Source organism: Pteronotus mesoamericanus, unplaced genomic scaffold, assembly GCF_021234165.1.
Source record: "Pteronotus mesoamericanus isolate MK-2021 breed Mesoamerican mustached bat unplaced genomic scaffold, CSHL_Meso_final contig_20, whole genome shotgun sequence".
NCBI classification, from domain to species: Eukaryota; Metazoa; Chordata; class Mammalia; order Chiroptera; family Mormoopidae; genus Pteronotus; species Pteronotus mesoamericanus.
In genome coordinates this window covers 1,006,631-1,020,327 of record NW_026555085.1, presented here as the reverse complement: position 1 = coordinate 1,020,327, position 13,697 = coordinate 1,006,631, and the positions used below count along the sequence as shown (strand labels likewise).

The following is a 13,697-nucleotide window of genomic DNA, read 5'->3' as shown; positions in this document are numbered from 1 at the left end:
AATTACATAGAAGAAAACATAAGTACTAAAATTATGGACTTTGGTCAAGAGAATATTTTATGAATTTGACTCCAGAGGCAAAGGAAGTAAAGGCAAAAATAAATTAATGGGACTACATTAAACTAAAAAGCAAAAAGAAACAACAAAACAAAAAGGCGACACACTGAATTAGAGATGACATTTGCAAATGACAGCTCCAACATAAGGTTAATATCTAAAATATATAAAGAACTCATAAAACTCAACATGAAACCACCTAAATAAAAAATGGGCGGAGGACCTGACAGACACCTCTCCCAAGAAGACATACCAACAGCCAACAGATATACAAAAAGATGTCCAACTTCACCAGCTATTAGGGAAATGCAAAACAAAATTACAATGATATACCACCTCACACATGATTGAATGGCTTTTAGCAACACGACAGGCAATAACAAGTGTTGGAGAGGTTGTGGAGAAAAGAGAACCCTCATTCATTGCTGGTGGGAGTGTAGACTGCTTTAGCCACTGTGGAAAACAGTCTGGCAGTTCCTCTTAATTAAAAAATTAAGAATAGCATTACCATATGACCCAGCAATTCCTCTCTTGGTATCTACCCAAAAAACTTGAAGGCATGTATTTGCAAACACAGATGCATCCCTTGTGCATTGCAGTATTATTCACGGTGGCTAAGACCAAAATGTCCTGTAATGGAGGACTGGATAAAGAACATGTGGTACATATATACACTGGAATACTACTCAGCCATAAGAAAAGATGAAATACTGCCATTTGCAATGACATGGACGGACCTCGGGTATAGTACTCTAAGTGAAGTCAGTCAGTCAGAAAAAGGTAAGAACCATAAGATTTCATTCATATGTGGGATATAAAACTGAAACTTATGGACACAAAAACTGTGTGGTGGTTACCTGAGAGAAGGAAGGTGATGGGGGCCTAATATATGGTACAAAGGGTGGTTTGACTTTGGTTGGTGGGCGCACAGTGCAGTGTCCAGATCTTGTTCCACAGGCGTGTACACTTGAAACGTGTACACGATGATCCTATTGACCAGTGGCACTCCAATAACTTAATAAAAACACTTTTTAAAAAACGACCAGGCTCTCTGCTCCTCCTGTTCGACAGGCAGCCGGGTCTTCCTGCGCAGTGCCAGCCTCAACCCTGAGACAAGATGGTGAAGATCGGAGTGAACGGATTTGGCCGTATTGGGCGCCTGGTCACCAGGGCTGCTTTTTACTCTGGCAAAGTGGATGTTGTCGCCATCAATGACCCCTTCATTGACCTCAACTACATGGTCTACATGTTCCAGTATGATTCTACTCACGGCAAGTTCAAAGGCACAGTCAAGGCTGAGAACGGGAAGCTTATCATCAACGGAAAGTCCATCTCCATCTTCCAGGAGCGAGATCCCGCCAACATCAAATGGGGTGATGCTGGTGCTGAGTATGTTGTGGAGTCCACGGGTGTCTTCACTACCATGGAGAAGGCTGGGGCTCACTTGAACGGTGGCACCAAGAGGGTCATCATCTCTGCCCCTTCTCCCAATGCCCCCATGTTTGTGATGGGTGTGAACCACAACAAGTATGACAACTCCATGAAGATTGTCAGCAATGCCTCCTGCACTACCAACTGCTTGGCCCCCCCTGGCCAAAGTCATCCATGACAACTTTGGCATTGTGGAGGGACTCATGACCACAGTCCATGCCATCACTGCCACCCAGAAGACCATGGACGGCCCCTCCGGGAAGCAGTGGCGTGACGGCCGGGGGGCTGCCCAGAACATCATCCCTGCTTCTACTGGCGCAGCCAAGGCTGTGGGCAAGGTCATCCCTGAGCTCAATGGGAAGCTCACTGGCATGGCCTTCCGTGTCCCCGCCCCCAATGTGTCAGTTGTGGATCTGACCTGCCGCCTAGAGAAAGCTGCCAAATACGATGACATCAAGAAAGTAGTGAAGCAGGCATCAGAGGCCCCCTCAAGGGCATCCTGGGCTACACTGAGGACCAGGTTCTCTCCTGAGATTTTAACAGTGACACCCACTCCTCCACCTTCGATGCTGGGGCTGGCATTGCCCTCAATGACCACTTTGTCAAGCTCATTTCCTGGTATGACAATGAATTTGGCTACAGCAACAGGGTGGTCGACCTTGTGGTCCACATGGCCTCCAAGGAGTAAGAGCCCCCTGAACCACCAGCCCCAGCGACAGGAAGAGAGACCCTCAGCTGCTGGGGAGTCCTTGCCCCAAATCGATCCCCCAACACACTGAGAATCTCCTGATCTTGTTTCCATCCTAGACCCCCTGAAGATGGGAGGGGCTTAAGGAGCCCTGCGTTGTCATGCACCATCAATAAAGTTCACTGTACCCCCCAAAGCAAACAAACAAACAAACAGACAAACAAACAAAACCGACCAGTCATAAATGAAGAATACTTTAACTAAAATGAAGAGTAGATTACAGTAATCAACAGTAGAGTAGATGAAGCAGAGGATCAAAGCAGAGATTTGGAAGATAAGGAAGCAGAAAATCACCAATGAAAACAGCAAAAAGAATAAAAGTATTTTAAAAAATGAAGATACTATAAGGAGCTTCTGGGAACACTTCACGCATACCAGTATTTGCAGCATGGGGATGATGGAATGAGAAAAGAAAAGCAAGCAATTGAAAACCAGTGTGAAAAAGGGAGGGAAAACTTCCCTAACCTGGTGAAGGAAATAGACATACAAACCTAGGAAGGGCAGAGAGCCCCAGACAAGGTGAACCCAAGAGGCCCACACTAAGCCACAACATAATTAAAATGCCAAAGGTTAACGGCAAAGAGAGAATGTCAAAAGCAGCAAGGGAAAAGCAATTAGTTACCTACAAGGGAGCCCCTATAAGACTGTCAGCTGATTTCTCAACAGAAACTTTGCAGGCCAGAATGGACTGGCAAGAAATATTCAAAATGATGAAAAGCAAGGAGCTAAAACCAAGATTACCCTATACAACGAAGCTATCATTTAGAATTAAAGGACATCTAAATAACTTCCCAGACAAGAAAAAGCGAAAGGAGTTCATCACCACCAAACCAGCATTATGATAAAAGTTAAAGGGTCTTCTTTAAGAAGAAGAGAGGAAAAAAATAACTCATATGAATAATAAAATGGCAATAAATACATATCTATCAACAATTGAATCTAAAAAACAAAATAATGAACAAACATAAACAGACTCATAGATACAGAGAACATTTTGATGGTTGCCAGATGGGAGAAGGATTGGGGAGGATGGACATAAAGGTGAATGTACTTGAAAAATTTTTAAAAATCATAAAAAAATACCAATGGTATTTTTCACAGGACTAAAACAAGTAATCCCAAAATTTATATGGAACCACAAAAGACCCCAAATTTTCCCAGTAATCTCAAAAAAGAAGAACGAAGTTGGAAGTGTTACACTACCTGATATCAAACTATACGAGGCCATAGTAATCAATAAAGTATGGTACTGGCATATAAAAACGGGCATATATATCAATGGAAAAGAATAGAGAGCCCAGAAATAAATCCATGCCTATATGTTCAATTAGTCTATGACTAAGAAGGCAAGAATATACAATGGGTGTAAAGAAAGTTTATCCAATAAATAATGTTGTGAAAACTGGACAGATACATGCAAAAAATTAAGCTAGACCACCTCTTCATGCCATATACAAAAATAAATCAAAATGGGTTAAAGACTTAAATATAAGACCAAAACAATAAAAATCCTAGAAGTAAACATATAGACTCTCTGACCTTGAGCTTTTTTTTTTTTTTTTTTTTTTTTTTTTTTTTTTTAGTATCTCCTTGAACAAGGGATACAGGAAAAATGAAAAACAAATGGGACTATGCCAAACTAAAAGGTTTTGCAAAGTAAAGAAAACCATCAACAAAACGAAAAGACAACCTAGAGAACAGAGGATATTTGCCAATGACTCATCCTTAAGGGAATATGATCCAAAACTTATAAGGAACTCATACCACCTAACACACCAGAAACAAACAATTCAATTAAAAAAACAGGCAGATGGGTCCTCTGGTCCAGATGGCAGTGTAGGCAGACATGGCTCGCCTCTTCGCACAACCAATTCAAAACTACAACTAAAATATAGAACAACCATCACTCAGAATCATTAGAAATGGAGTTGAATGGAAGTCTGACAACTATGGAATTAAAGAAACCACATCCATCCAGACTGGTGGGAGGGAGGCAGGTATGGAACTAGCCTGGTCCCTCACCCATGTGTGGTGATTAAAACTTCGGGAGGGAAATCTCGGGAGTGAGGAGACCCAGCCCCACACCAGGCCCCCCAGCCCATGGTTCCAGTGCCAGGAAGTTAAGCCCCCACAACGTCTGGCTGCAAAAACCAGTCAGGATTAAGTCCGTGGAAGAATATGCTGGAGGCTCAAGCAGTTTCTCCTTTTTTAAAAAAAAAAAAAATAAGATCTTGTTGATTTATTTTTAGAGAGGGGAAGCGAGGGAGAAAGAGAAGGAGAGAAACACCAATGTGTGGTTGCCTCTCACACACCCCCTACTGGGGACCTGGCTCGCAACCCAGGCATGAGCCCTGACTGGGAATCGAACCGGCGACCCTTTGGTTCACAGGCCGGTGCTCAATCCACTGAGCCATACCAGCTAGGGTTCAAGAAATTCCTCCTGAAGAATACACATACAGACTCATCTACTCAGACTCACTCCCTCTGAGCTCCAGCACCAGGGTAGCAGCTTCGAAGACGCCAGTGGTACATAGGGAGAAACTGAAGTGTCTGGCACCAAGGCAAGCAGAGGCCATTGTCTCTTTTCTAAACCCTTCACCACATAGCCAGCAAGCTGGTGCCATATCAGAGACTCTGTCAAACTGGCTAATACTGTTTGACCTGCCTTGGAGATCCCCAGAGACTCCGCCCAACCCAACTTCCGCTGCCCGCCCCAGGCTGTTTTACCATCTGAATGGCTTGTCTTGGCTCATGCTTCACAAGTTCCTAAATCCTATTAAACAAGCAACAGTTGGCCTTAGTAAACCCCAGTCCCGGCTCTAGCAGCAGCCAGCCTAGATTCACTGCTTGGCTTCGCCTGGGAACCTCCAAGCCCAGCACAGGTAACAGGCATCTCATACTGCTTCAAAGCCAGGCAGCGTGGCCCCAGAAAAAACACAGGTAGGGGCTGAGCTTGGCCTGCGCTACCTGGGAAACCCCAGACCAGCACACCCAGTGAACAGCTACAGGCCACATCGGAGAGCAGCACCACCCTGTCCCTGCACAGCTGATGCTCCACAGAAGGTGGAGGTTGGTGGCCAGTGGTCACAACCAATCCTTGAAGCTGACTGGCTTGGGTAAACCCCTCCCATTGATCTGCCAACAGCAACCAAGCTCAACTACAAGAGGAGGGTGTACTCAGCTCCCATGAAGGGCGCGCCTTGAGTACCCAGCTTGGGTGACAGGGGAGGCTGTGCCAATGGACCCTATAGGACACCTACTCATTAGGCCACACTACCAAGACATGGAGCCAAACCAACTCTACCTAGCACATACAGACAAACACAGGGAGGCTGCCAAAACGAGGTGACAAAGAAACATGGCCCAAATGAAAGAACAGATCAAAACTCCAGAAAAAGAGCTAAACAAAGTGGAAATAAGCAACCTATCAGATGGAGAGTTCAAAACGCTAGTTATAAGGATGCCCAAGGAACTTAATCAGGACCTCAAGAGCGTAAAAAAGACCCAGTCAGAAGTGAAGGATACACTAATTGAAATAAAGAACAATTTACAGCAAATTACCGTAGAGCAGGTGAAGCTGAGAACCAAATCAATAATTTGGAACATAAGGAAGCAAAAAACAACCAATCAGAAGAACAAGATGAAAAGAGAATACAAAAAAAAGAAAAATGAGGATAGTATAAGCTGCCTCTGGGACAACTTCAAGAGATCCAACATTTGCATCATAGAGGTGCCAGAAGGAAAAGAGAAAGAGCAAGAAATTGGAAATCTGTTAGAAAAAGTAATGAAAGAAAACTTCCCTAATTTGGTGAAGAAAATATACATGCAGGTCCAGGAAGCACAGAGTCCCAGACAAGATGGATGCAAAGAGGCCTACTCCAAGACACATCATAATTAAATGTCAAAGGTAAAGATAAAAAGAATCTTAAAAGCAGCAAGAGAAAAGTAGTTATCTACAGGGAATTCCTATAAGACTGTCAACTGATATCTCATAAGAAACTTTGCAGGCTAGAAAAGATTGCCAAGAAATATTCAAAGTCATCAAAAGCTGGGACCTACAACCAAGATTGCTCTACCCAGTAAAGCTATCATTTAGAATCAAAGGGCAGACAAAGGGCTTCCCAGCCAAGAAAAAACTAAAGGGGTTCATCATCACCAAACCATTATTATATGAAATGTTAAAGGGACTTATTTAAGAAAAAGAAGATCCAAACTCTGAACACAAAATGGCAAAAAAATATGTCTATCAACAATTAACTCTAAAAACCAAACTAAGCAAACAAGAAGAACAGAGACAGAATCATGAATAGAGAGTGTTTTGATGGTTTTCAGATGGAAGGGCAGTATGGTGGAATGGGTGAAGAAGTGAGGGGAATAAGAAGTACAAACAGGTAGTTACAGAATAGTCATGGGAATACAAAATACAGTACGGGAAATGGGGTAGCTAAAGATCTTATATGCATGACCCATGGACGTGAACAATGGTGGGGGGATTGCCTAAGGGAGTAGGGGGTGCTCCGTGGAGGGGTGGAAAAGGGGAAAAGTGGGACAACTGTAACAGTATAATTGATAAAATGTAATTTTTAAAAACGGACAGAGAACCTGAATAGACATTGTTCTAAAGAGAACATACAGGTCACCAACAGACATATGAAAAGATGCTCAATGTCACTAATCATCAGGGAAATGTAAATTAAAATGTAAAATAACAAGCTATCACTTCACTCCTGTCAGAATGGCTATTATCAATTAATCAACAAGGAACTGTTGGCAAGGATGAGAAGAATAGTACAGCCACTATGGAAATAGTATGGAGGTTCCTCAAACAAAACTAAAAATAGAACTACCTATGATCCAGCAATTCCATTTCTGGGTATTTAGCCGAAGACACGCCAAACACTAACTTGAAAATATACATGCATCCTGTGTTCATTCATTATTTACAATAGCCAAGATATTTAAGCAACCCAAATACACATCAATGGACGACTGGATAATGACAAGGATCGTCAAGGAACACATATAAAGGACCCATGGACAAAGCCCAAGGAGGGTAGGATTGAAAGAGGGGGAAAGGGGGAAAGCAGTGGGGGGGGGGGGGATGGGGAAATGGAGACAACAGTACTTGAACAATAAAAAACAGATGTGTTGCACATATACAATGGAATATTACTCAGCCATAAAAAACAATGAAATCTTACCATTTGCAACAACATGGATGGACCTAGAGAGTATTTTGCTGAGTGAAACAAGTCAGACAAGGAAAGACAAACCCTATATGATTTCACTTACATGTGGAATCTAAAAATCAAAATAAATAAACAAACAAAACAGAAACAGACTTACTGATACAGAGGACAAACTGATGGTTGCCCCATGGGAGGAGGGTTGGGGGCTGGGTGAAAAAAAATGAAGGGATTAAGAAGTACAAACTGGCAGTTACAAAACTGTCACTGGGATGTAAAGTACATCATAGGGAATACAGTTAATAATACTGTAATTACTAAGTATGGTGCCAGGGAGATTCTTGACTTATCGAGCAGATCACTTTGTAAGTTATGTAACTGTTTAACTGCTACATTAAACACCTGAATCTAATATTGAATGTCAACTGTAATTGAAAAATATATTTTAAAAAAGAAGAGCAATCATTTTAAAATGTTAAGCCATCTTTCCTTGCTAAAAATTTCCAGTGGCCTCTCAACGAACTATTTCTTTGTGATAGCCTAAAGATCCTTGGCCTCCATTAGCTCTCTGGCCACACCGACTACTCTCTGCCTTGTTCACTCTGTTCCTCTTTCCCTGGCCCTTCTGTCTCTGGAATCCTCTGGGCAGGCTCCCACTTCAGGACCTTTGCCTTTGCTGTTCCCTCTGCCCAGAAGTTTCTCCCCAGAGATGCTTTACATCCTTCAAGTCTTTTTGCAAATGTCACTTTCAGTTTGGGTTCCTTCCAAGCAAACTCAGAGTCAAAGTCTTTGGTGCAGCTAGTGAAAGGAGAACGCTGGCACCATTTGCTAATGTGGCACCATTTGCTAATGTGGCGCCATTTGCTGAGCAGGCCTGTGACCTTGTTAAACATGACTACCATTTTATTCTTCTGAGTTTACCCAGGACTGGAAAAGCAAGAACAGAACGTGACTGACCACTCCCCACAGATGCAGGCAAAAGATAATATTGGAGGAAACTGCAGCTTTCACAAAACTAGCTGAAACCTCCTGTATTGCAACACCCATAACAGCCCAGTGGCCACACGGAGCAAACCTCCACCCTTCATAATCCAATTAAAACTCGCAGTCCCAACCTTTTGATGCTGGTGCATTTCTCCATGCCTAGCCCCTTTCCTCCCTTGGAAAGTGAATAAACTTTGCTCGCTGCTCTTTCCTCTCTTTGTGAATTCTTTCACAGCCTGCGCAGTGGCTACCCTAACAGATAGTTTTCCTGGAATATCATCCAGGAATTATGCTGAGGGAGTGGGGAGTGAGATGGGAAGGAGGGAAGTGTATAAAGGGCCTGTCTAAGCGCTGGTGTCACCAGGGCTCAGCCTTGCTGGAGACCAGGAGGGATTACATAGAAAAGAGTAGTATCTACCAACTCCCACCCCTCACTGTTTGCGGTCACTCCCAGGGGCATTATCCCCTGGCACGTCTGGACTATCCTGCATGGCTTCTGCCTCCAGATAATACCCTTGGGCAGAGAGACAGAAGCCGTTGTCATGTATAGGAAGTAGCTGCAGGAAGTAACCTTCTCTGGGGTTGTCTGGGTCACACAGATGGAGCACTTTCAGAGTCTGCTCTGGGCACTTTCTCAGTGCTGCTAACCCAGACTGCTCCATTTAGAACTGGAAGCTATACCCCCCAGTTTCCTTACCTTCCTGTTTTATTCAATTGCACATATCTCTTTATGATATATAACTTACTTACCATACATTGGTTTTTGCTCATCTTCCAACTGTTTTGTTCACTCATATGTATCCCAAGCCCTGAGCAATGCTCTGCCACAGAGGACGCCCTCTGAAAATATTTAATAAGTGCATGAAAAATCTAAAAGAAACCCTGGCTTTCTGACATCTAATGGGAAAATTGGATAACTTCATCTGCTAGTCTCCACAGTTGAAAGAAACTATAGGAAAAGAACATTGTTAAACTGCTTCATTTAAAAAATATGTAGTGTGGGGACAATAACTCAGATTCCTTGATGTCCAGGACCTGTCTTTTCTAATATATTTTGCTACTTATTATTATTTCCAAAGTATTATGGTTACTACTTACACTTTACACAATGCCCTATCTTTTTCAAAGTGCCTTCACGTATATGACCTCATAGAGTAACTGTAAGATAGAGTAACTATCTGATAGAGTTTCCATAATGTAGACAAAGCTAGAATTTTTATTATTCCCTTTGTGAGAATCTAAGTAATTTTCTAATTCCCCTTTGAATTCAGAAGGATCGTCTCTCCATCTTTTGCTGCTCTCCCTCAGACAATAATGACACTCATTTTTAACCCATTTCAAAAAGTGCTAAATGGCCCTGGCCAGTGTGGCTCAGTTGGTTGGGTGTCATCCCACAAACTGAAAGGCCATGGGTTCGATCCCCAGTCAGGGCACATGTCTAGGTTGTGGGTTCATCCTGGCTGGGTTGCAACTGATCAATGTTTTTCTCTCACATCGATGTTTCTCTCCCTCTCTTTCTCCCTCCCTTCCTGTCTCTAAAATCAATAAGCACGTCCTTGGGTGAGGATTAAAAAAAAAAAAAAAAAGTGCCAAATGTTCCTAAGGTTTGGGGATTAAGTCTTGGTTTCTGTGGCATTTGGAAGATCTCATTTTCTTTTCTTTTTTTATTGCAAAATGTACAGCATTTATTCACATACAGACAAAAAAGGCACAAATTCAACTAAATACTGTTTTTAAAATATAGCTGTCCTCAACTAGTTTTATAAATGCTTTCAGATAAAGGGGTAGAAATAAATACACGATTGGGCCATGTCATATGAAAGAGTCATCTCTACATACACTTCGTTTAACTTCTGATTTTTAACTCTCCACGCACCGTTTCTTTTTCAATTTTAGCTGAATGGACACCAAGCTAGGCACACAGTGAAAAATTGTACAAAGTTACAAATGTAATGACAAGTTTGTCCACTTCAAAATAATTGAGATTTGTACACAACACACAGAACCCTTCGCTGAGATTTGTGTGTATAACCTAACAAATGACATTCCAGGCAACTTTACAGAAGTGTAACTAGCCTACATTTTGACATAAACATTGATTATAATCAAAGATAGTTCTTGGTCAGGACACACAAGGAAAGACAAAGCTTAAAAAGAAAAAGAAAAGAGCAAGTGGTACCCCACTGAGAGTGCAAGTGGGTAGACCTGGCAGGCTGCCACGGGGTGGCCTCATACAGCACCCCCAGCAGGACAGGAAACCAACTTACAAGGCTGTCCTCACACTGTCAGAGAAACCGAGGTCTACTGTTTGCATTTCAAAGCCAAAATAAAGGATGTGGGTTTTTTATTTTTGTGTGTTTTGTTTTCGTGTAGGTTTAAAAAATTTTGCTTTATGTTGTTTCTGGTGTTTTTTGTTTTTTTTTTTTTTTGCGGGGGGGGCGGCATTCAGCGTAGCTTGGAACATTTGAAAGCTTTTCAACATAAATTTGGGGGTGGGGGGAACAGGTAAGGCATTATTTTTGCACAAAAACTAGCATTCCTAATAGTGCAAATTAATCTGGTACCCCCCTAAAATGGTGAGCGGTCACATGCTTCCTAAGATTTTGATTTTCTTTCTATGGCTTGACAATTTACCCCTCCATATAGTCTACCCTCATCCAGAGCTGTCGGAGCGGTCAGAAGATAACTGTAGATAGAGTCCACCTCCTTCTGTACTCAGCAAAAGGTTTTTGCTCATATGCAAAAAATCTGACTTTTAAATTAGGCTATGAGTGAATGGTCAACTTGGATTCATAAGAAACTTCTAGTATCTGTAGCAACAGTTTATCTGGTCAGCAGTCTTTCAAAATGAGCCCCATAGGTCAAAAACAGTCAGTCTAAAAACCTGGGTCATGCTTTCCCCTCCCCTGAATTAGCTACTACAATGTATTCAAAAAGTTAAGACTTGGTTTGAAAATGTCATACAGAGGATGGGGATGCATCTGTTCTACTATTGGATCATCTGATAAAACTAGCAAGATGGAATTCAATAAGCCTTGTTTGTTGTTTACAATCCTCTGGAAGACTTGAAAGTTAACTGTGGAACTCAAAGCATTATTCATTAAGCATCAGAATGTCCCTGCCACATGGAAACAGATGTATAAATGAATCAGGAATTTGAATACTGATATTAACAAACTCCAGCGGAATTTAGGGGAAGATGGGCTGGTTGCAAGTGCCCATAGTTCTCAATCTCATTGCTATTTAAACTGTCCTTCTCTTAACGTTTGATGCACAACTACGATGAATTCCAAAGAAAATTAACAGGACCTTGACACTATCCACTGTCTTAATACATAACCACTGTAGTGAGTGCAATCATTTTCTTGATTCAACTGGAAAGACCTAAGTTTCTTCTGTCCTCCGTTTAACTTTATTTAAAGAGCCTCAAAAGGGCACAGATTTTGAATTATTCAATTGTTTAGAACCATTAAAGAAAGATGACTATTGCATAAGAGGGATTTGATTTCCCCTTGTTACAAGAAATCCATTTTTGCATATATTGACAACAGTCATGTCATAGTAAGTAAACATGAAAAAGGACAGAGTTTTGGAAAGGGTAAGAGGGCAGTGATCTCTAGTTAGAGGGACCTATACTAGCGCAAACATAAAACAGATCAACAAGCCAGAGTCATAAGCGAACCATGGTCCACATTGTTTCATGTGCCTCCCAAATGGGACCTGATTCCTATGGTCTCCCACACAAAAGGAATCAATGACTCAGCCAGGAGATCAAAACTCAGAGTTCCTCCACTCCCATCCCACTGTGAGCATGTGCAGTCATGTGCAATCATAATCACAGTCGAAAGAGACTTCAGATTTAGCGTACAAGAGCCAACAAGCTCAGAAATGAGACTTGTGCGCCCAGCTGAGGAAGGGAAGCTGAAGATGAAAAGGGTCCACGTCTGCACGGGATGCACACTTTTAGGCTACATGTTTTTCTTTTCTTTCTTTCATATTCAGAAATCATCGCATCAATATAGAAAACTATCAGAAACAGAAATTAAGAAAACAATTATATTTACAATTGCATAAAAAATACCTAGGAATAGCCCTAGCTGGTGTGGCTCAGTGGATTGAGTGCCGGCCTGTGAACCAAAGGGTCAGCAGTTTGGTTCCCAGTGTAGGGCATGTGCCTGGGTTGCAGGCCAGGTCCCCAGCAGGGAGCAGAGCATGCAAGATGCAACCACACATTGATATTTCTCTACCTCTTTCTCCCTCCTTTCTCCTCTCTAAAAATAAATAACTAAATAACTAAATAAAATATTTTTAAAAAATACCTAGGAATTAATTTAACCAAAGAGGTAAAAGGTCTGTACTCAGAAAATTATAAGGCAATGAAGAAATTGAAGAAGATACAAATAAATGGAAGCATATACCGTGTTCATGGGTAGGAAGAATTAACATAGCTAAAATGTCCATATTACTCAATCTATATAGATTCAATGCAATCCCTATCAAAATACCAACTGCTTTCTTCACAGAACTAGAATAAATAATCCTAAAATTTGCATGGAACCACAAAAGACCCTGAATTGCCAAGGTAATCTTGAAAAAGAAAAACAAAGTTGGAGGTATCATGCTGCCTGATATCAAAATATACCATAAGGCTAGAGTAATCAGGAAGAAATTCATTCTTGTATCAAATATTCATTTCTGTCATCAAGATGAGTGTTTGGAGCTACTACTGGTATTCTCTTCAAAACTCAAAGTGTTACTGGCTTTTATACTTTTCCTTTCCAGCAAGAGGGTGAAAAAATATTTCATCACCTGTGTTTCCAGTTTTAATATATAAAGAAACTGAAATCCTGTCATGTTATACGTGTGTGTACATAAATATACATATACACTGTATTAGTCAGGGTTCTACAAAAAACCAGAATGAATAGTAGACAGACAGACAGGAATCATGGGAAATTGGCCCACATAGTTACGGAGGCTGAGAAGTCCCACAAACTCTAGTCTGCAAGCTGGAAACCCAAGAAAGCCAGTGGTGTAGCTCCAGTCCAAGTCCAAAGTCCTGAGAACCAGGAGAATCAGAAGTGTAAGTCCCAGTCTAAGGGCAAAAGAAGATCAATGTTCCAGCCCAGTTCTGAAGGTCAGGAGTCTGGTGAACTCAGATGGTTCTTCTGGCCTAGGTTTCACAGGCTGAGATCAAGTTGTTGATGAGCTGGACTCTCATCTGGAGGCTCTGAGGGAGAGTCTCTTTCCAAGCTCATTCAGGATGTCGACAGAATTCAGTTATTTTGGCT

At 41.7% G+C, this 13,697-nt stretch overlaps 1 pseudogene; it reads left to right on the top strand.

The window, feature by feature from the left end:
• The first annotated feature begins 1,105 nt into the window (after positions 1-1,105).
• LOC129067278 (glyceraldehyde-3-phosphate dehydrogenase-like) lies at positions 1,106-2,176 on the top strand (annotated as a pseudogene).
• Positions 2,177-13,697: the final 11,521 nt, after the last annotated feature.